The sequence below is a fragment of the Pseudophryne corroboree genome, chromosome 8 (assembly GCF_028390025.1).
Source record: "Pseudophryne corroboree isolate aPseCor3 chromosome 8, aPseCor3.hap2, whole genome shotgun sequence".
NCBI lineage: Eukaryota > Metazoa > Chordata > Amphibia > Anura > Myobatrachidae > Pseudophryne > Pseudophryne corroboree.
In genome coordinates, this window is record NC_086451.1 from 161,770,795 (window position 1) to 161,795,324 (window position 24,530).

The 24,530-nt window shown below is 43.9% G+C and overlaps 4 non-coding genes across 4 annotated transcripts; all 4 read right to left on the minus strand.

Moving 5' to 3' along the window:
• Positions 1 to 234: 234 nt before the first annotated feature.
• LOC134952509 (U1 spliceosomal RNA) lies at positions 235 to 397 on the minus strand. The gene has a single exon (XR_010185016.1). It is a non-coding gene; the product is annotated as a U1 spliceosomal RNA (small nuclear RNA).
• A 152-nt stretch (positions 398 to 549) lies between these two features.
• On the minus strand, positions 550 to 713 carry LOC134950971 (U1 spliceosomal RNA). The gene has a single exon (XR_010183795.1). It is a non-coding gene; the product is annotated as a U1 spliceosomal RNA (small nuclear RNA).
• A 668-nt stretch (positions 714 to 1,381) lies between these two features.
• Positions 1,382 to 1,544, minus strand: LOC134952579 (U1 spliceosomal RNA). The gene has a single exon (XR_010185073.1). It is a non-coding gene; the product is annotated as a U1 spliceosomal RNA (small nuclear RNA).
• Positions 1,545 to 1,696: 152 nt separating this feature from the next.
• LOC134950774 (U1 spliceosomal RNA) lies at positions 1,697 to 1,860 on the minus strand. The gene has a single exon (XR_010183634.1). It is a non-coding gene; the product is annotated as a U1 spliceosomal RNA (small nuclear RNA).
• Between the last annotated feature and the right edge of the window lie 22,670 nt (positions 1,861 to 24,530).

A 24,530-nucleotide genomic window follows, 5' to 3' on the forward strand; every position in this document is an offset into this window, starting at 1 on the left:
CTGATTTCTTGCAGCAGCTGGGCACTGTAACAGCTCCAGAGCTGCTCTGTAAAGCATGTAAAAGGGTGTGGGCCCTGCAGCACTACCTGTAGTTTGCATTGTGCGTTGGAAGGCACAAAGTAAGCAGACAGGAGAGGTCAGAATAGTGCGCAAGGGCATAGAAGGGAGCGGCTCAAGAAAAGAGAAGTGGAAACAGACAGCAAACTAGGCTGGAAAGAGACCTGAGACAAAGAGATCTGAATTATACGAGAGCCGACCAGGGGAAACACAAATTATGCAGTCAAGTTTCCCACATTTGGGGAAATCACAGGGGCAGCACACCCAGAGTGCAATGGGTGAGCCTTGCCCTGGGAGAAGCACCTACATGATCATAGTATCTCACCTGGCAGGTAAGTAGGAGTTGGGCTAGAGCTGGGGAGGGTCGCTGCTCGGGCACCCCCCTGTCAAGTGAAGGAGATCCAACTGAGGCAGCACAAGGGAACTCTCGAAAGAAGAACAAGGCTAGAGGAAGATCTGAGACAAAGAAATCTGACTTTTACCAGAGCTGACCAGAGGAAAGCACAAACACAGTCCCCCACTACCACAAATAATGCAGTCAAGTTTCCCACATTTGGGGAAATCACAGGGGTCAGCATACCCAGAATGCAATGAATGAACCTCACCCTGGGAGAACAATCTTCATGACCATGGTATCTCCTATGCAAAATAAGTGATTTGGGATAGGGCTGGGGAGGGCCGCTGCTCAGGCACATCTCTGTCAAGTAAAGGCGATTCAACTGAGGCAGCACAAGGGAACTCTCATCTGGGGACAACAACTGCAGGGAGAACACATATTTTCAGATGAACATGGGAGGGCAGAAGGCTGCCTAATACTGAAGCACCCCCAAACAACAAACCAAATGCAACAACTAGTGCAAGCATTCCTGGGGAAGGCCTGCAGCAGATGGATTTGCATATGGTGATGTCATCCAAGCAGTGGGTCAAAGTTGGCTTCAACCCTCGTCTGCATATGAAAAGAAAAAAGGGATGTGCAGGGCATGGCGGCCTTTTGCGGCGCTTGGATGACCCCTAATTCGCATTAAACATCTCCACCCTCCTTCGGTGTGGGGCTCATGTTGGCTATGCCCCAGCCCCTGAAGCATTCAAGCTGATTTCTTGCAGCAGCTGGGCACTGTAACAGCTCCAGAGCTGCTCTGTAAGGCAAGTAAAAGGGTGTGGGCCCTGCAGCACTACCTGTAGTTTGCATTGTGCGTTGGAAGGCACAAAGTAAGCAGACAGGAGAGGTCAGAATAGTGCGCAAGGGCATAGAAGGGAGCGGCTCAAGAAAAGAGAAGTGGAAACAGACAGCAAACTAGGCTGGAGAGAGACCTGAGACAAAGAGATCTGAATTATACGAGAGCCGACCAGGGGAAACACAAATTATGCAGTCAAGTGTCCCACATTTGGGGAAATCGCAGGAGCAGCACACCCAGAGTGCAATGGGTGAGCCTTGCCCTGGGAGAAGCACCTACATGATCATAGTATCTCACCTGGCAGGTAAGTAGGAGTTGGGCTAGAGCTGGGGAGGGTCGCTGCTCGGGCACCCCCCTGTCAAGTGAAGGAGATCCAACTGAGGCAGCACAAGGGAACTCTCGAAAGAAGAACAAGGCTAGAGGAAGAAATGAGACAAAGAAATCTGACTTTTACCAGAGCTGACCAGAGGAAAGCACAAACACAGTCCCCCACTACTACAAATAATGCAGTCAAGTTTCCCACATTTGGGGAAATCACAGGGGTCAGCATACCCAGAATGCAATGAATGAACCTCACCCTGGGAAAACAATCTTCATGACCATGGTATCTCCTATGCAAGATAAGTATGATTTGGGATAGGGCTGGAGAGGGCCGCTGCTCAGGCACATCTCTGTCAAGTAATGGAGATTCAACTGAGGCAGCACAAGGGAACTCTCATCTGGGGACAACAACTGCAGGGAGAACACATATTTTCAGATGAACATGGGAGGGCAGAAGGCTGCCTAATACTGAAGCACCCCCAAACAACAAACCAAATGCAACAACTAGTGCAAGCATTCCTGGGGGAAGGCCTGCAGCAGATTGATTTGCATATGGTAATGCCATCCAAGCAGTGGGTCAAAGTTGGCTTTAACCCTCGTCTGCATATGAAAAGAGAAAAGGGGCGTGCAGGGCATGGCGGCCTTTTGCGGCGCTTGGATGACCTCTAGTTCGCATTAAACACCTCCACCCTCCTTCGGTGTGGGGCTCATGTTGGCTATGCCCCAGCCCCTGAAGCATTCAAGCTGATTTCTTGCAGCAGCTGGGCACTGTAACAGCTCCAGAGCTGCTCTGTAAGGCAAGTAAAAGGGTGTGGGCCCTGCAGCACTACCTGTAGTTTGCATTGTGCATTGGAAGGCACAAAGTAAGCAGACGGGAGAAGTCAGGATAGTGCGCAAGGGCATAGAAGGGAGCGGCTCAAGAAAAGAAAAGTGGAAACAGACAGCAAACTAGGCTGGAGAGCTCTTCTGTCTATATTTTGCAAACCTGCTCTTGTCCTCTCCAGCTGCTCCATGTAGATTTGACGTCTGGAAAGGTGCATAACCCACTGACAAGCAGGCACACTCCTGCATGAGTTTTCTCTCTCACTAGCTGGATGATACACAATCATTTGCATGTGCTCCACCTCCGACACACCACCCACCCAACCACCCAGTGACCAGAGCCACCCACAAGCCAACTGGCTCCGTGATTTAATTTGCACAGTGTAGTCATCCAGGCAGCATGTCCTTCTCAATGGAAGGATCTCTGGTTCCATGGAATCTTCCACATTGGAATGCTGCGGAACAAAAATGATTTAAATATTCAGCTTGCTAGCATTCAATGTACCTGCGGCTTGGCTCTAGCACATGGGTCTTCATCCTGTGGCCCTCCAGCTGCTGTGAAACTACACATCCCAGCATGCCCTGCCACAGTTTTGCTATTAAGGTATGCTAAAACTGAGGCAGGGCATGCTGGGATGTGTAGTTCCACAGCAGCTGGAGGGTCGCAGGTTGAAGACCCATGTTCTAGCATGCCTGTTCTATGATGCATGTACCGTGATGTCACAATCAGCTTGGAATGGGGTGTCTAGCAGGCATTTGCTGACAGCCACTTGAGGGAGACACACATCAGGAGATGCAGCATATCGGAGGTCTTCGATGCCTTTCCAGCAAATGCACACCACCTGCTGCTGGTCTGGACACAAAACAATGCCCACAATCGAAGTCCCAAAATGCCCAACTACAGGATTCATGTAAGTAGTGAATTTAGGAATGAATTTAGAAGTAGGAAATTAAGTTAGTTCACAAATACATTCAAATTCAGATCTAAAGTCTAGGTAGGCCTCACGTCCTGGCAGCCCCCAGCACTTAAAAATGCCTTGATTAGAGGTAGGGAATTAAATGGAGATAAGAAGTAGACGCAAAATAAGACTCCACAGAGCAGTTATCAGGTGTCTTTATCAATTGTTGCATTTAAAAAATCAAGCAATTAGGGAACACAATGTTGCAACAATGTAACCCTATTTGCAAAATAGTACTAAATAAGTTTGTCGATGTAAGACATTTGCAAAGGCGCATTTAAAACACGCTGGAAAATGCAACTGAATCTGTTTTTGGAGGCTAGAATAGGAAATGTGCATCGGTCCAACAAGAACTGAAAGCTCTTCTACCATCTTCCTTTTCTGAAAAGCCATTTAATATATGGTTCCCAGATAGGGGACATATCAGATATTGCCTTTCAAAAGCAGCAAATATCATACCACTTCTATTGCCATCAAAGATAAACATTGATTGTTTTCAGATATTGGATTGAAAAAGCAGTCTTTATTGACATAAAGAAGCAAAAAAACATACATAAACATTACACACATAAGTACTGTGTTGCAGCACAGATAAAACACAATACAAATGCTGTCGGTATAGTACAGTTCAAGAACTACAGCACAGGCCAGCCTACACTATAAATCATGAACTGCACTATACATTTAAACTATACAATAATACAACAGTTAATAAGGCTATGTGTGTGGAGTGTAAGAGGGTGAGGGAATCACAAGCCCGAAGCTTTATTGAAAGACAGACACATATAAAGGGAGGATTAATAAATACAAAGATATCCTTTACTATAGAATGTAGTCCAATCCGGTCTTTCAACTCTTCCACAACTGAAAAACGGATAGTGTTCCCAAGCCTTCCATCCTGGAATATCTTCAGTCTCTCGCCAATGAAGAAAACAATCCCTCCAGCAGACTCTTCAACCACGATACAAGATCACAGCCAAAAGTGCAAGAAGCAACTACACTTGCGTTTAACCAAAATGGCTAAAACTTAGTGAAGGAAAGTGCAGTGCACCAAAACATAAGCTGACACAATCATGGAGAATGCGCCAGCATATATGCTCTTCTATCTATATTTTGCAAACCTGCTCTTGTCCCCTCCAGCTGCTCCATGTAGATTTGACGCCTGGCAAGGTGCATAACCCACTGACAAGCAGGCACACTCCTGCATGAGTTTTCACTCTCACTAGCTGGATGATACACATTCATTTGCATGTGCTCCACCTCCGACACACCGCCCACCCAACCACCCAGTCACCAGAGCCACCCACAAGCCAACTGGCTCCGTGATTTAATTTGCACAGTGCAGTCATCCAGGCAGCATGTCCTTCTCAATGGAATAATCTCTGGTTCCATGGAATCTTCCGCATTGGAATGCTGCGGAACAAAAAGGATTTAAACATTCAGCTTGCTAGCTTTCAATGTACCTGCGGCTTGGCTCTAGCACATGGGTCTTCATCCTGTGGCCCTCCAGCTGCTGTGAAACTACACATCCCAGCATGCCCTGCCACAGTTTTGCTATTAAGGTATGCTAAAACTGAGGCAGGGCATGCTGGTATATGTAGTTCCACAGCAGCTGGAGGGTCGCAGGTTGAAGACCCATATTCTAGCATGCCTGTTCTATGATGCATGTTCCGTGATGTCACAATCAGCTTGGAATGGGGTGTCTAGCATGCATTTGCTGACAGCCACTTGAGGGAGACACACATCAGGAGATGCAGCATATCGGAGGTCTTCGATGCCTTTCCAGCAAATGCACACCACCAGCTGCTGGTCTGGACACAAAACAATGCCCACAATTGAAGGCTCAAAATGCCCAACTACAGGATTCATGTAAGTAGTGAATTTAGGAATGAATTTAGAAGTAGGAAATTAAGTTAGTTCACAAGTACTTTCAAATTCAGATCTAAAGTCTAGGTAGGCCTCACGTCCTGGCAGCCCCCAGCATTTAAAAATGCCTTGATTAGAGGTAGGGAATTAAATGTAGATAAGAAGTAGACACAAAATAAGACTCCACAGAGCAATTATCAGGTGTCTTTATCAATTGTTGCATTTAAAAATATCAAGCAATTAGGGAACACAATGTTGCGACAATGTAACCCTATTTGCAAAATAGTACTAAATAAGTTTGTCGATGTAAGACATTTGCAAAGGCGCAAACAAAACACGCTGGAAAATGCAACTGAATCTGTTTTTGGAGGTTAGAATAGATGCAGGATCAAGTAGCTCAATGGGTAGGGTATTTGATTAGAATTCAACAGGTTATAGGTTTGAATCCTGGGTATGATAGTTTGAGGTGTTATTTAATAAAGTATGTTTATATATTAGTCACACATGGCTTACTTGTACAAATGGCATGTCACCAGTTAGTGCTGACTGCTGATATGCCATTTGCACAAACACGCCATGTGTGACTGTATATGCATTTAAGGAGGGCACCCCGGCAATACCACAAACCATTGAGTGTCAAGTATACTAGATATATCTTCATATCTCATGTGCTTTCTCTGAGACCAATCTTGTTATGCCCCTTCCCCACAAGGCATGCGCCTTTTGTCCATATTGCAAAAATGGGGAGGGGGGGGGGGCGCATATAATTATCTGTCACAGGGCACCAAAAAGTCTAGTTATGGCTCTGGTATGCATTATGTAATCTGGCAGACCATATCTCCAACACTGGCTGGTTGGAATAGAAATCCGGTTATCTATGTGAGCAAATGACCATCAACGATTTACTCTCAAACACTAGAAAATGGACAAAAATGGTCCCCTAAACAAATTGGTTAAATTTTGGGTTTAACCAATTTGTGTAATGACCATTTTTGACCACTTTTCTAGTGTTTGGGAGCAAATGGTTAATTGACATTTGCTCCTATACATTACCAGATTTTCATTCCATCCATCCAGACTGGATAGATAGCCTGACAGATAATTGTGTAGTGTACGCCCAGGATAACTGTCAGTTGTGCTTTCTTTTATGACGGCACATAAATGGGTGGGCAGATCCAGAGCAAGCACTGCCCACTCATGCATAGTTGTCAACTGATGTGAAGTTCCAGGGGGCAATCTCAGTTATAAAGAAAAGTATCTGGAAATTGTCCCTAGTTTAAAAAAAAATTAAAAAAAATTGATCAACTCCATTTATTTAGTATGATATCCCAGGTGATAGGATGCCGGCAGTCAGAACAACATACTTTATTAAATAACACATCTCAAACTACCATACCCAGGATTCAAACCTATAACCTGTTGAATTCTAATCAAACACCCTACCTATTGAGCTATTTGATCCTGCATAAAAATTGTGAACATTATATGAAGCTATTGGTACTTTGAAAAAAAAAGTATCAGCATTACAACGCAGCAGATCCATGCAGTTTGCAGCCACACACTACATGTATCTGCTCAGCCACAATGCTGATTATTTCTTCACAAAGTACAAGGTGAGCTCCAAACAGAATTCTCTAGCTTAGAATTATGCCAAACCTAGAAGTCGGGCCCCCCACCCTGGGATCCCCCAGAGGGAGGCCTGCACCGTCATGCGGCAGGCTTGTCCGTTTTGGAAGCAGGCTGATGGGCAGCCCAGGCTTGCTTCAGTCTGGGCTTGGCAGGTCTGGAAGCATGAGCTTGCTTTGGGTATGCCTGACCTTGGGTACGCTTTACCTTGAGGATGAAAGGGCCAAGGGAAAGTACTTTTAGCCTTCTGCGTGGTAGGAGTCATACTAGGTAGGCAAGCTGTTTTAGCAGTAGCCAGATCAGCTACAATCTTATTGAGGTCTTCTCCAAAGAGAGTGTCTCCCTTGAAAGGAAGCACCTCCAGGGTTTTCTTGGAATCCATATCCACCGACCAGGATCTCAACCAGCTGTATAAAGTATTACCTTGGAACTGGCTCTCCACTCCCCATTATCTGGTTATCATGGCTTCCTCCGCCAGTGTCCAGACTCGCTTGCTGAAGCTCGGCCACTTCTTCCTAGCAGCAGGCTCCTGGATCACTGGGCAGCAGAGGTGCTTGGGAGCCGGAAGGGGGCGGAGCAATCAGGCAGGCAGTTGCAGTGCTGCCCAGCTATCTGTGGTGTGAGAAGAAGCAGGGGCACCCCACCGCTGGCAGTGCTGCAGCTAGCGGTGGTGGCAGCGGCGAGGCTGCTGGGCTGGGTCTTTAAAAAGGTGGAAAGAAGGGTGTTACGGCATGGAATGTACAAACTGCGAGACCCTGCTGGTAGCGCCTTTGTCTATTTAGTAGGAAGGGCACGTAACAGCCGGAGGGCAATGGAGGAAGCCCCTTTAGGGCTGGAGCCCGGCGGCAACTGACTCCGTTGTCTCTGGCAGTTCCGCCCCTGCACTAGAGGAATGGTCAAGAACATGGCAACATTTAATGCCAAAAAATGCAAAATCATACACGTCTCAAAAATACAAAGGCTAACTATAATATTAAGGGCATTATAATGGCAAGAGGAAAGCTATCTAAGTATTACTATTTCAGGTGAGCAATGTAACAAAGCAATAGGAAAGGCAAGTCAGATGCTTGTTTGCATAGGTAAAGAACCAGTAGCAGAAAAAAGTAATACAGGTTGAGTATCCCATATCCAAATATTCCGAAATACGGAATATTCCGAAATACGGACTTTTTTGAGTGAGACTGAGATAGTGAAACCTTTGTTTTTTGATGGCTCAGTGTACACAAACTTTGTTTAATACTCAAAGTTATTAAAAATATTGTATTAAATGAACTTCAGACTGTGTGTATAAGGTGTATATGACACATAAATGAATTCTGTGAATGTACACACACTTTGTTTAATGCACAAAGTTATAAAAAATATTGGCTAAAATGACCTTCAGGCTGTGTGTATATGGTATATATGAAACATAAATGCATTCTGTGCTTAGATTTAGGTCCCATCACCATAATATCTCGTTATGATATGCAATTATTCCAAAATACAGAAAAATCCGATATTCAAAATTCCTCTGGTCCCAAGCATTTTGGATAAGGGATACTCAACCTGTAATGCCACTGTATAGGTCCTTGGTACAGCCACATTTAGAATCCTGTGTTCAGTTCCAGAAGCCATATCTCAAGCGCCTTGAGTCCTGTTGGAGAAAGAGCACTATATAAATAAATAGTATCAAAATTTGTTTCACGGCACCCCTAGGCCAAAGTTTTCTTTATTGAGAAATTCAGAAAAAAATATAAAATTAAGTAAATTGTGTTTATAGCATGTCATCCTCAGGTTCAGTTATGTTGTGAGGGAATGGTTTTGCCAATTTAATAAAGTATAAATAATTTTAATTGGTCCTGGACCACCAAACTATGCTACCAGTGCAAGAACCCCAGTTTGGAAACTACTGCCATAAAATAAACCTTTTTTGTTTTTTTTAAACTACATGTAATACACCTTAGATCTCAGTTCCTAAAAGGTTTTAAACCCTTGCATACAGTAAACTACACATATTTAAAAATCCTACACCGGGCACAAGTGCTCACGGGCCAATTTCATGGCAGTCTCGGATAGGAGGGCATTGTGGATTCACCAAGGGAATGCTGATGCTGACTCCAAGAAGCCTCTTTAAGATCGCAGGAGCAGAGTCCTCTGCTTCTGCCAAATCCACTGCATGACGCTGGGGCTCTCTTGCAGGAGCCCACACCAGTGGGGGGCACCAGGGGCGGAACTACTGGCAGGGCAGGCAGTGCATTGCACTGGGGCCCCGCCGCACTCAAGGGCCCACAGCCGCCGGCATTACAATGAGTCACAATGACTCATTGTATCATGCCGCAGCCGCACACCAGCGCTCCCGTCGGGTCTGCGTCCTGCGACTCCCGCCGCCCGCCCGTCGTAACGAACAGATCAGGCCAGGGCACTACGGGCAGCAGCCGCAGCACCAGACACGCTGCCGCCTCTGTAACACACGAAGAGGGAGGAGGGTCGCTTGGAGATGAGAGGAGCAGCGGCACGGGGGGGGAGGAGGAGGAGGAGGGAGGTGAAGGAAGGAGCCGCAGCAGCGCTTTGTTACTGGTGGAGGCGCTGCTGCTGCTGCCCCTCTGCTTCACTATAGGCTGTCTTCCGAGAACAGCCTATAGTGAAGCAGAGGGGCAGCAGCAGCAGCGCCTCCACCATTAACACAGCGCTGCTGCGGCTCCCTCCTCCACCTCCCTTCTCCTCCTTCTCTACTGCCCGGGAATCGTCAAGCTGCACGAGGAGCCTGAGCCAGCGGAGAGGGTAAGTATAATTCTTCTTTCTTTCTTTCTTTCTTTCTTTCTTTCTTTCTTTCTTTCTTTCTTTCTTTCTTTCTTCTCTTTCTTTCTTTGTTGGGACTGCCTGCCGCTATGTGTAAAAAGGGGGAATCTGCCTGCCGCTATGTGTAAAAAGGGGGAATCTGCCTGCCGCTATGTGTAAAAAGGGGGAATCTGCCTGCCGCTTTTTGTGTAAAAAGGGGGAATCTGCCTGCAGCTATGTGTAAAAGGGGGGCATCTGCCTGCAGCTATGTGTTAAAAGGGGGAATCTGCCTGCAGTTATGTGTAAAAAGGGGGACTGCCTGCCGCAATGTGTAAAAAGGGGGAATCTGCCTGCCGCTATGTGTAAAAAGGGGGAATCTGCCTGCAGCTATGTGTAAAAAGGGGGACTGCCTGCCGCAATGTGTAAAAATGGGGAATCTGCCTGCCGCAATGTGTAAAAAGGGGGAAGCTGCTTGCCGCAATGTGTAAAAAGGGGGAATCTGCTTGCCGCAATGTGTAACAAGGGGGAATCTGCCTGCTGTAATGTGTAACAAGGGAGATGCTGTCTGCCTTAATGTGTAACAAGGGCACGCTGTCTGCCATAATGTGTAACAAGGGCAAGCTGTCTGCTGTAATGTGTAACAAGGGCAAGCTGTCTGCTGTAATGTGTAAAAAGTGTACGATGTCTGCCATTATGTGTAACAAGGGCAGGCTGACTGCTGTTATGTGAAAAAAGTGTACGCTGTCTGCCGCTATGTTTAACAAGGGCAGGCTGTCTGCCGTTATGTGAAAAAAATTGTACGCTGTCTGCCGCTAAGTGTAACAAGGGCACGCTGTCTGCCGTTGTGTAAAAAAGGGGGATGCTGTCTGCCGTAATGTGTAAAAAGGGGACGCTGTCTGCTGTAATGTGTAAAAAGAGGACGCTGTCTGCTGTAATGTGTAAAAAGAGGAATCTGTCCGCCGTAAGGTGTAAAAGGGTCTCTACCTGGTGTAGTGGTGCTACAGTGCAGCGTAATTTGAATAATGGAGACTACTGTGCACCGTTTTATGAATTGGTATTATTTTGTGGCCACACCCCTTAACCACGAAGCCACGCCACTATGTTTTTTTTCGCGCGCCTACGGCGCGCACTGCCCCTGTTTTGCATGCAGGGGTGGGGCTCCAATGCCGTTTCTTGCACACACTGCTAAAATGTCTAGTTACGGCACTGTTGCTAGGTATCCACTTCCCTGAGCAGGCCCCCCTCACCAGATCCTCTCCAGGGGTGAGGGGGTGGACTTGGATGGGATGGGATGGGGGGGGGGGGCCCAAGCCATTTTGTCGCACATGGGCCCACTGCTCGCTAGTTCCGCCACTGGGGGGCACGTCTAAAACTCTTCAGTCAGTTCTGGATTCATTCGGACCTGGACTCGTGGGTTTTACAAATAGTGTCCCAAGGGTACAAACTGGGGTTTCAAGAAGTTCCCCCTCACCAATTGTTCAAATCAGCCTTAGTCAGCAGGGAGAAGGTTTTTATTCAAGCCTCTTCGTGGTCCCGAAGCCGGACGGCTCAGTCAGACCAATCTTAAATCTGAAATCCCTTAATTTCTACCTAAAGAAATTCAATTTCAAGATGGAATCTCTCAGGGTAGTGATCTCCAGTCCGGGGGATAAAGGAGATTTCATGGTTTTGGTAGACATAAAGGATGCCTACTTACATGTTCCCATTTAGCCACTGCATCAAGCTACCTGAGGTTTGCAATTCAGGATTGTCATTACCAATTTCAGACGTTGCCGTTTGGTCTGTCCACGGCTCCGAGGATTTTCACCAGGGTGATGGCGGAAATGATGGTTCTCCTTCGCAAGCAAGGAGTCACAATTATCCCGTACTTGGATGATCTCCTGATAAAGGACGCGATCCCGGTACCAGTTGGTGCAAAACATCTACTCTCCCTGACAGTTCTTTAACAACATGGTTGGCTCCTAAACTTGCCAAAATCGCAGTTGGTCCTAATGACGCGGTTGTTGTTTTTGGGAGTGATACTGGACACAGAAGAGGTTTTCTTCTAGTGGAATGGCTCTGGAGATCCAGAGTCTGGTCAAACAAATTCTGAAACCAGCAAGAGTGTTAATCCATCAATGCATTCTGTTGCTGGGGAAGATGGTTGCGGCCTACGATGCCATTCAGTTTGGCAGGCTCCATGCCAGAGTGTTCCAGTGGGACCTGTTGGACAAGTGGTCCGGATCCCACCTACACATGCACCGGAGGATAATCCTGTCTTCCAAGACCAGAATCTCACTCCATTGGTGGCTGCACAGTTCTCACCACCTAGAGGGGCGATGGTTTGGGATCCAGGACGGGATCCTAGGGACCACGGATGCAACCCTCCGAGGCTGGGGAGCAGTCACACAGGGGGAAAACATCCAAGGAAGATGGTCAAGTCAGGAAAGTTGTCTCCACATAAATGTTCTGGAGTTAAGGGCCATTTAATAACTGCAGACACAGTACGCACTGGGACGGGTGCCCAGCATCCTCTACGGAATAAGAGAAAAGGATTTACCAGTAGGTATTAAAATCCTATTTTCTCTAACGTCCTAGAGGATGCTGGGGACTCCGTAAGGACCATGGGGATAGACGGGCTCCGCAGGAGACATGGGCACTTTAAGAAAGACTTTAGTTCTGGGTGTGCACTGGCTCCTCCCTCTATGCCCCTCCTCCAGACCTCAGTTTGATACTGTGCCCAGTGGAGACTGGGTGCTTTTCAGGAGCTCTCCTGAGCTTTCTGACAGAAAGTATTTTGTTAGGTTTTTAATTTTCAGGGAGCACTGCTGGCAACAGACTCCCTCATCGAGGGACTGAGGGGAGAGAAGCAGCCCTACTCTCTGAGTTGCAAGGTCCTGCTTCTTAGGCTACTGGACATCATTAGCTCCAGAGGGATTGGTACGCAGGATCTCACCCTCGCCGTCCGTCCCAGAGCCACGCCGCCGTCCCCCTCGCAGAGCCGGAAGATAGAAGCCGGGTGAGTATGAGAAGAAAAGAAGACTTCAGAGGCGGCAGAAGACTTCATGATCTTCACTGAGGTAACGCACAGCACTGCAGCTGTGTGCCTTTGCTCCCATACACCTCACATACTCCGGTCACTGTAAGGGTGCAGGGCGCAGGGGGGGCGCCCCGGGCAGCAATATAAACCTCTTTCGCAAAAATATAACATATATACAGCTGGGCACTGTATAAATGTATGAGCCCCCACCAATTTTACAGTTTAAGCGGGACAGAAGCCCGCCTCCGAGGGGGCGGGGCTTCTCCCTCAGCACTCACCAGCGCCATTTTTTCTCCACAGCACCGCTGAGAGGAAGCTCCCCGGACTCTACCCTGCTTATACCACGTTAGACAAGAGGGTTGAAAAGAGGGGGGGGGGGGCACATAATTCGCAAATTACATACAGCAGCACTACTGGGCAAACATTAAGTTGCTGTTTTATTCCTGGGTTATATAGCGCTGGGGTGTGTGCTGGCATACTCCCTCTCTGTCTCTCCAAAGGGCCTTGTGGGGAAACTGTCTTCAGAAAAAGCATTCCCTGTGTGTGTGGTGTGTCGGTACACGTGTGTCGACATGTCTGAGGAAGAAGGCTATATTAGAGAGGAGCGGGAGCAAATGAATGTGGTTTCTCTGCCGACAGCTGATTGGATGGATATGTGGAATGTTTTAAATGCTAGTGTAAACTCATTGCACAAAAGATTAGACAAGGCAGAAGCTTTGGGACAGTCAGGGTCTCAACCCATGCCTGATCCTATGTTGCAGGGACTGTCAGGGTCTCATAAGCGCCCACTATCCCAGTTTGTTGACACAGATACCGACACGGATTCTGACTCCAGTGTCGATTACGATGATGCAAAGTTACAGCCAACATTGGCAAAATCCATTCGATTTATGATTATGGCAATAAAAGATGTTTTGCACATCACAGAGTAACCCCCTGTCGCTGACAAGAGGGTACATATGTACAAGGGAAAGAAGCCTGAGGTAACCTTTCCCCCCTCACACGAGCTAAACGAGTTATGTAAAAAAGCTTGGAAATCTCCAGATAAAAGACTGCAGATTTCCAAAAGGAATCTTATGGCGTATCCTTTCCAATCAACGGATAGGTTACGATGGGAATCCTCCCCTAGGGTGGACAAAGCATTAACACGCTTATCCAAGAAGGTAGCCCTCCCGTCCCAGGATACGGCTACCCTCAAAGAGTGTGCTGACCGCAAACAGGAGATTACCCTGAAGTCCATTTATACACATTCAGGTACCTTACTCAGACCGGCAATTGCGTCGACCTGGGTGTGTAGTGCTGTAGCGGCATGGACAAATGCCTTATCTGAGGGGATGGATAGCCTAGACAAGGATACTATTTTATTGACCCTGGGGCATATAAGAGATGCTGTCCTATATATGTGTGTATGCAAACTACCGGTGGTGCTGCAGGGCCCACACCCTTTTACTTGTCTTGTAGAGCCCAGCTGCTGCAAGAAATCAGCTTGAATGCTTCAGGGGCTTGGGCATGGCCAACATGAGCCCCACACCGAAGGAGGGTGGGGGTGTTTAATGCAAACTTGGGGTTATCCAAGCGCCGCAAAAGACCGCCATGCCCCGCATGCCCCTTTTCTCTTTTCATATACAGATGAGGGTTCCAGCCAACTTTGGCCCACTGCTTGGATGACATCACTGAATGCAAATCCGTCTGCTGCAGACCTTCCCCCAGGAATGCTTGCAATAGTTGTTGCATATGGTTTAATGTCTGAGGGTGCTTCAGTATTAGGCAGCCTTCCGCCCTCCCATGTTCATCTGAAAAGATGTGGTCTCCCTGCAGTTGTTGTCCCCAGACGAGAGTTCCCTTGTGCTTCCTCAGTTAAATCTCCTTAACTTGACGAGGGTGTGCCCGAGCAGCCGCCCTCCCCAGCCCTTTCCCAACACATACTTATCTTGCATATGAGATCTCTTGATCATGAAGATAGTTCTCACAGGTTGAGGTTCATCCTGGCCCCGCTCCCCGCTGGAGAGCGCTGATGGGGACAGCAACGGGGCTTCAGCAGCAGGGTGAGTATGTGTGGCCAGAGACCTCCCTTCCCATGTGCAGGCCTGCAGAGTGTGCCGCGCAGGATGGGGCATGTGACACTCTCCCTCCCTGGGGCTCTTCCAGATGTAGCTCCTCAGCAGTATTTTTCCCGGGCTGCGCGGCGCTCTCCCCGACTGGCATCCGCCCTGGAACACTGCCTTCCTCAACGCAACATCAGCAGGGGGCCCGGGCCTCATCACCTTCCCAGGTCTTTCTCATGTATGTATCATGTATGTGAGTGTGATATATGTATCAATCATATATGTTTGTGATATATATCTATCTATCTATCTATCGTATGTGTGTGTATATATGTATCTATCATGTATGTATGTATGTATCTATCTTGTATGTATGTGTTCTATCTATCTATCTATCTATCTATCTATCTATCGTGTGTGTGATATATGTATGTATCTATCATGTATGTGTTATATGTATGTATCACACCTTCCTCTATACATATACATACATACATACATACATACATACACACACCTATATCTGTACGTACACTGACATACACACACCAACATCTATACATAAACACGCTGACCCCTAAACGTACACCAACGTACCCACATGTGAATCTATACATACATGTGCTGACACCTGGACATACACTGATGTACCCACACCTAACATCTATACATACACATGCTAACAACTGGACGTATACAGACGTACCCACATTTGCATCCATGCATATATAGATGTAGGTGTGTGTACGTCAGTGTACGTCCAGGTGTCAACGCGTGTATGTATAGATGCAGGTGTGGGTACGTCTGTGTATGTCCAGGTGTCAGAATGTGTATGTATAGATGCAGGTGTGGGAACGTCAGTGTAGGTTCAGGTGTCAGCGCGTGTATGTATAGATGCAGGTGCTTGTATGTCCAGATGTCAGTGCATGTATGTATAGATGCAAGTGTGGGTACGTCGGTGTATGTCCATTTGTCAGCGCGTGTATATATAGATGCAGGTGCTTGAATGTTGGTGTATGTCCAGGTGTCAGCATGTGTATGTATAGATGCAGGTGTGGGAATGTTGGTGTATGTCCAGGTGTCAGGGCGTGTATGTATGGATATTAGGTGTGGGTACATCAGTGTATGTCCAGGTGTTAGCGCATGTATGTATAGATGCAGGATAATAATCGCACAGCGTGCCCCCCGCCAACCACAAACCTCCCCCACCCCCCTGTATGACATAAACACCGCTAATTCCACTTACACACAATAATTTCAGTTTGCGACCAGGAGCCGGCAATGTATGTGCACCCAAATGAAGCCACTGTACATGCCCTGCAGGCTGCTATGTACTGCACAGGTGCAACAAATTTAAATGCCCTATCTTTAAAATGGGGCATATTTTACTAAATTAAAAAAACCTGTAACTTTCTGTAAAACCTTAACCCCAAAAGGCACTACACTAACATCGGGGTGTAGAGTTGGATGTTGATCCAAGGCACCAACAGGCTAAAGCTTTGACTGTTCCCAGGATGCCTTGCACCGCCTCCTCTATAACCCTGCCCAGTGGCGTAACTAGACCTTTGTGGGCCCCATAGCAAAATTCTGAATGGGCCCACCAGCACTCAACAAGAATGAGTGGCGTTTGGGGTCAGAAAAGTAGAGGGGAAGGGGTCTGACAGAGTAGGGGGCAGGACATGAATGAATAGAAACTGAGGTGTCCATTATATAAAGAAATACAGTATGTGTGTCTGTGTGTATATCACACACACACATATAAGGGAAATTCAAATGCCCTCAATTATTGCGCCCATTACACTCTGGTTTAGGTGCACAAAGCACCTAAACCTGAATAAAGTAATGGGCGCGATCGTGAAAAGACACCGTTTGGTTGCCCAAATGGGTCTCTTTGCTCACATTTCAGCTTGTTTCCCCTGGGGGTAGCGAGCTGAAATAAACATGTCGCACCCGTTGGCAGCAACATTAGAATAGCTGCTGACGGGCACGATTGAGGGAGGAAAGGGACATTTGAATCCAGCCCATAGATGCAATGTGAATATGTAATTTGTACCTTCCTATCTTAAAATGTATATAGTAGTGTATACACTAGAGGTCTTTCCGAACCCCCTAATCCTAACATTGTAATTTGCTTTAGGGCGCACCTCCAATTAGTCTAGTGTTTCGTATTTTCACATTAAATACTTTCTTGCATTGGTTGGTTAAAGATTAGATCGTATATTTTTCTAGATATAGCTGTGCATAGTCTACAAGGCTACATGCTTCTCCCCTAACTAGAGATGTGCAGCGGGCATTTTTCGTGTTTCATGTTTTGGTTTTGGTTTCGGATCCGCAGTTGTGTTTTGGATACGGACGCGTTTTGGCAAAACCACCCTTTCGGGTTTTGGATTCGGGTGATTTTTTTTTAAAACCTCAAACAGCTAAAATCATAGAATTTGGGGGTAATTTTGATCCTATAGTATTAAGCTCAATAACCATAATTTCTACTCCTTTCCAGTCTATTCTGAACACCTCACACCTCCCAATATTATTTTTAGTCCTAAAATTTGCACCAAGGTCCCTGGATGACTAAGCTAAGCGACCCAAGTGGGCAGCACAAACACCTGGCCCATCTAGGAGTGGCACTGCAGTGTCAGACAGGATGGCACTTAAAAAAATAGCCCCAAACAGCATATGATGCAAAGATAAATAAAAAAAGAGGCGCAAGATGAAATTGTAGTGTGTCTCTCCTGCTCAGTGTCAGTTCTCAGTAGTATCCTCATCAGTGCTCAGTATCACTGCTCATTGTCTTGTGCTGCATTGTGGTGCTCAGTATACTAGAGTACATTACTAATAGTCCAGTGCTGCATCTGGCTGCTCAGTGTCAGTTCTAGTAATCTCATCAGTGCTCCGTATCACTGCTCATTGTCTTGTGGTGCTCAGTATACTACAGTACATTACTAATACTCCAGTGTCTTGTGCCGCATATGGCTGCTGTAGGGTGCTGTGGTAGTGTCCTGTCACTGTGCATATGTCATCATTCCAGTCACAGTGATATCTGGTATCTATCTAGTGGTATCTAATTCCAGACATTACCACCGTCTAATTCCAGATATATTACTGGCATATAATTCCACACATTAAAAAACGGAGAACAAAAAGGTGGAGGGTAAAATAGGGAAAGATCAAGATCCACTTCCACCTAGTGCTGAAGCTGCTGCCACTAGTCAAGGCAGAGACAATTCAATGCCATCAACATTATGTAATGATTATACGATACATTATATATCATATCATTGTATGGTTGTAAAATACAACTTAAAAACTTTAATGAATAAATACATAAAGTAGCTTTTATGTAACCTTTTTAAACCTATTAGCATAGACCGAATCTCATCGTGTGTATAGGCCTTTAGTTCAACAACAGCATGGGACCAGTTAGTGTGTTTTGACCACTGCACATCACCTGGTGTTATATAGTAAGCACCACTATGGCATAGTATACAGCATTATGGGCCTGATATGAGTGTGACCAGCGGTGATGTGGAATGCAGTAGGAGGTGCTGTTTAGTAAGCACCACTTCTATATTCACCATGCAGTATATTGTGTGAATATAGAAGTGTTGGCTGTGTTATGTATTAGAGTAATTATTGCAGCTCCCAGCTAAAATTGCAACAATGTAATTTAGTGACAAGCTGCAGAGATTAACCCTTTCTGTGGCTGCTGCACAACCTCTATTCATATCGCTGAATTCAATTAGGGAGATGTTCTCACCCCGCGAGCAAGCGCAGGTATATGCCACACTTATGGTAACATTGGATTTGCAGATATTTTCTTGCAGGGGTGTTTCTAAACAATTTGGCTTCAAATGCGTGCCCCCCGCCACCATTGGCATTAAAAATTGTGCCCCTCCCCCATATATATATATATATAAAAAAACTATATTTGCGTGAGCGCTCCGGACGGGATGGGGGGGCGTGACCTCGCAAAAATGGGTATGGTCTCCATAAAATGGGCGTAGCCTTGCAGGCAAAGACTACCTTACACCCCAGTTCTTGACCCTGCACCAACAGACCTCGGCCACCACAGGGAAAAAAGTACAGTAATTTCCACCATGTTAAGCCCCACACATTAATGCCCTTTGGAACATATTATGTCACTCACCACAATATCTGTGATACACTATGCCCTACAGTAAAGCTTCTAATTACTTTTACAAAAACTGCTCAATGCCAAGAGTTTCACGAGCTGGGTGTCATGCTCATTGCCAGGGGTTTCACTCTCTGGGTGTCATGCTCATTGCCAGGGGGAACGCAGTAGGAGGTGTTATATAGTAAGCACCACTATGGCATAGTATATAGCATTATATATATTGTGAGCACTGGTGATGTTGAGTGCAGTAGAGCTGCTGCTGGGTAATTACAATTGACTACAACCACCAATATATTCTGCTGCACTATATATATGCAAAGCTAATTCTGCTGGGTAATTACAACTGACTACAACCACCAATATATTCTGCTGCACTAAATCTATATTTGCAAAGCTAATTCTGCTGGGTAATTACAATTGACTACAACCACCAATATATTCTGCTGCACTATATCTATATATGCAAAGCTAATTCTGCTGAGTAATTACAATTGACTACAACCACCAATATATTCTGCTGCTCCTATATCTATATATGCAAAGCTAATTCTGCTGGGTAATGCAAATTGAAACATTATTGCATAGTATGTGATTTTGAAGTACTTTTTTAAAGTTTTGAATGATATAGACCCAGTTTAATCTTTGTGGAATGCCTGGTTGTTGTTTTTAAGGTAATTTATTGCCTGGCATTTGAGGGGGTGGGGTGTGGTTACAGATTTCAATTATTGGTTTCACTTGTAATAGTCTTCTACTTAAGTCCAATGGTGTAGGCTGTGCAAAGCCGTTTGGCTGTGCATTTATTGATCTAAGCGTGCATTTTTATCAAAGCGTGATAAAATTGACACATAACAGCAGCGTTCAATCAGCGTTAATTTATCTTCAGCTGATATTGATTGTGAATTGACGTTTCTTCTCTTCTTGTCACCTACAGGTAATTACAATTGACTACAACCACCAATATATTCTGCTGCACTATATCTATATATGCAAAGCTAATTCTGCTGGGTTATGCAAATTGAAACATTATTGCATAGTATGTGATTTTGAAGTACTTTTTTAAAGTTTTGAATGATATAGACCCAGTTTAATCTTTGTGGAATGCCTGGTTGTTGTTTTTAAGGTAATTTATTGCCTGGCATTTGAGGGGGTGGGGTGTGGTTACAGATTTCAATTATTGGTTTCACTTGTAATAGTCTTCTACTTAAGTCCAATGGTGTAGGCTGTGCAAAGCCGTTTGGCTGTGCATTTATTGATCTAAGCGTGCATTTTTATCAAAGCGTGATAAAATTGACACATAACAGCAGCGTTCAATCAGCGTTAATTTATCTTCAGCTGATATTGATTGTGAATTGACGTTTCTTCTCTTCTTGTCACCTACAGGTAATTACAATTGACTACAACCACCAATATATTCTACTGCACTATATCTATATATGCAAAGCTAATTCTGCTGGGTAATGCAAATTGAAACATTATTGCATAGTATGTGATTTTGAAGTACTTTTTTAAAGTTTTGAATGATATAGACCCAGTTTAATCTTTGTGGAATGCCTGGTTGTTGTTTTTAAGGTAATTTATTGCCTTGCATTTGAGGGGGTGGGGTGTGGTTACAGATTTCAATTATTGGTTTCACTTGTAATAGTCTTCTACTTAAGTCCAATGGTGTAGGCTGTGCAAAGCCGTTTGGCTGTGCATTTATTGATCTAAGCGTGCATTTTTATCAAAGCGTGATAAAATTGACACATAACAGCAGCGTTCAATCAGCGTTAATTTATCTTCAGCTGATATTGATTGTGAATTGACGTTTCTTCTCTTCTTGTCACCTACAGGTAATTACAATTGACTACAACCACCAATATATTCTGCAGCACTATATCTATATATGCAAAGCTAATTCTGCTGGGTTATGCAAATTGAAACATTATTGCATAGTATGTGATTTTGAAGTACTTTTTTAAAGTTTTGAATGATATAGACCCAGTTTAATCTTTGTGGAATGCCTGGTTGTTGTTTTTAAGGTAATTTATTGCCTGGCATTTGAGGGGGTGGGGTGTGGTTACAGATTTCAATTATTGGTTTCACTTGTAATAGTCTTCTACTTAAGTCCAATGGTGTAGGCTGTGCAAAGCCGTTTGGCTGTGCATTTATTGATCTAAGCGTGCATTTTTATCAAAGCGTGATAAAATTGACACATAACAGCAGCGTTCAATCAGCGTTAATTTATCTTCAGCTGATATTGATTGTGAATTGACGTTTCTTCTCTTCTTGTCACCTACAGGTAATTACAATTGACTACAACCACCAATATATTCTACTGCACTATATCTATATATGCAAAGCTAATTCTGCTGGGTAATGCAAATTGAAACATTATTGCATAGTATGTGATTTTGAAGTACTTTTTTAAAGTTTTGAATGATATAGACCCAGTTTAATCTTTGTGGAATGCCTGGTTGTTGTTGTTTTTAAGGTAATTTATTGCCTGGCATTTGAGGGGGTGGGGTGTGGTTACAGATTTCAATTATTGGTTTCACTTGTAATAGTCTTCTACTTAAGTCCAATGGTGTAGGCTGTGCAAAGCCGTTTGGCTGTGCATTTATTGATCTAAGCGTGCATTTTTATCAAAGCGTGATAAAATTGACACATAACAGCAGCGTTCAATCAGCGTTAATTTATCTTCAGCTGATATTGATTGTGAATTGACGTTTCTTCTCTTCTTGTCACCTACAGGTAATTACAATTGACTACAACCACCAATATATTCTGCTGCACTATATCTATATATGCAAAGCTAATTCTGCTGGGTTATGCAAATTGAAACATTATTGCATAGTATGTGATTTTGAAGTACTTTTTTAAAGTTTTGAATGATATAGACCCAGTTTAATCTTTGTGGAATGCCTGGTTGTTGTTTTTAAGGTAATTTATTGCCTGGCATTTGAGGGGGTGGGGTGTGGTTACAGATTTCAATTATTGGTTTCACTTGTAATAGTCTTCTACTTAAGTCCAATGGTGTAGGCTGTGCAAAGCCGTTTGGCTGTGCATTTATTGATCTAAGCGTGCATTTTTATCAAAGCGTGATAAAATTGACACATAACAGCAGCGTTCAATCAGCGTTAATTTATCTTCAGCTGATATTGATTGTGAATTGACGTTTCTTCTCTTCTTGTCACCTACAGGTAATTACAATTGACTACAACCACCAATATATTCTACTGCACTATATCTATATATGCAAAGCTAATTCTGCTGGGTAATGCAAATTGAAACATTATTGCATAGTATGTGATTTTGAAGTACTTTTTTAAAGTTTTGAATGATATAGACCCAGTTTAATCTTTGTGGAATGCCTGGTTGTTGTTTTTAAGGTAATTTATTGCCTTGCATTTGAGGGGGTGGGGTGTGGTTACAGATTTCAATTATTGGTTTCACTTGTAATAGTCTTCTACTTAAGTCCAATGGTGTAGGCTGTGCAAAGCCGTTTGGCTGTGCATTTATTGATCTAAGCGTGCATTTTTATCAAAGCGTGATAAAATTGACACATAACAGCAGCGTTCAATCAGCGTTAATTTATCTTCAGCTGATATTGATTGTGAATTGACGTTTCTTCTCTTCTTGTCACCTACAGGTAATTACAATTGACTACAACCACCAATATATTCTGCAGCACTATATCTATATATGCAAAGCTAATTCTGCTGGGTTATGCAAATTGAAACATTATTGCATAGTATGTGATTTTGAAGTACTTTTTTAAAGTTTTGAATGATATAGACCCAGTTTAATCTTTGTGGAATGCCTGGTTGTTGTTTTTAAGGTAATTTATTGCCTGGCATTTGAGGGGGTGGGGTGTGGTTACAGATTTCAATTATTGGTTTCACTTGTAATAGTCTTCTACTTAAGTCCAATGGTGTAGGCTGTGCAAAGCCGTTTGGCTGTGCATTTATTGATCTAAGCGTGCATTTTTATCAAAGCGTGATAAAATTGACACATAACAGCAGCGTTCAATCAGCGTTAATTTATCTTCAGCTGATATTGATTGTGAATTGACGTTTCTTCTCTTCTTGTCACCTACAGGTAATTACAATTGACTACAACCACCAATATATTCTACTGCACTATATCTATATATGCAAAGCTAATTCTGCTGGGTAATGCAAATTGAAACATTATTGCATAGTATGTGATTTTGAAGTACTTTTTTAAAGTTTTGAATGATATAGACCCAGTTTAATCTTTGTGGAATGCCTGGTTGTTGTTTTTAAGGTAATTTATTGCCTGGCATTTGAGGGGGTGGGGTGTGGTTACAGATTTCAATTATTGGTTTCACTTGTAATAGTCTTCTACTTAAGTCCAATGGTGTAGGCTGTGCAAAGCCGTTTGGCTGTGCATTTATTGATCTAAGCGTGCATTTTTATCAAAGCGTGATAAAATTGACACATAACAGCAGCGTTCAATCAGCGTTAATTTATCTTCAGCTGATATTGATTGTGAATTGACGTTTCTTCTCTTCTTGTCACCTACAGGTAATTACAATTGACTACAACCACCAATATATTCTGCTGCACTATATCTATATATGCAAAGCTAATTCTGCTGGGTTATGCAAATTGAAACATTATTGCATAGTATGTGATTTTGAAGTACTTTTTTAAAGTTTTGAATGATATAGACCCAGTTTAATCTTTGTGGAATGCCTGGTTGTTGTTTTTAAGGTAATTTATTGCCTGGCATTTGAGGGGGTGGGGTGTGGTTACAGATTTCAATTATTGGTTTCACTTGTAATAGTCTTCTACTTAAGTCCAATGGTGTAGGCTGTGCAAAGCCGTTTGGCTGTGCATTTATTGATCTAAGCGTGCATTTTTATCAAAGCGTGATAAAATTGACACATAACAGCAGCGTTCAATCAGCGTTAATTTATCTTCAGCTGATATTGATTGTGAATTGACGTTTCTTCTCTTCTTGTCACCTACAGGTAATTACAATTGACTACAACCACCAATATATTCTGCTGCACTATATCTATATATGCAAAGCTAATTCTGCTGGGTAATGCAAATTGAAACATTATTGCATAGTATGTGATTTTGAAGTACTTTTTTAAAGTTTTGAATGATATAGACCCAGTTTAATCTTTGTGGAATGCCTGGTTGTTGTTTTTAAGGTAATTTATTGCCTGGCATTTGAGGGGGTGGGGTGTGGTTACAGATTTCAATTATTGGTTTCACTTGTAATAGTCTTCTACTTAAGTCCAATGGTGTAGGCTGTGCAAAGCCATTTGGCTGTGCATTTATTGATCTAAGCGTGCATTTTTATCAAAGCGTGATAAAATTGACACATAACAGCAGTGTTCAATCAGCGTTCAATCGAAGTGAAAAAGAAGGAAAACAGAAGCACACCAATCTAACAAAACAAAGAAAACTGAAGAACTAATAACAAATGTGAGTCACTTACTCCTCAGATCACTCACCTCCTGATTGTTGCATCTGATTACATAGCACAGAACTACCTTACTTGGACATTTCATAAACCACCCATTTCACCTACAAATGCCTGTATCTGTATTATTGTAATTTTGTTTTTTAAGCACAGCTGCACCAATGCAATTTTACCTGCAAACACTTAAAACATCTAACATAATTACCATTGCTTCTTAAACCTCTCACAATCCTTTCATTTCTTACACTCCAAATACTTTTCTGCACCCACTTTATCTACGCTTTTGACTCATTTCATACTAAATCTACA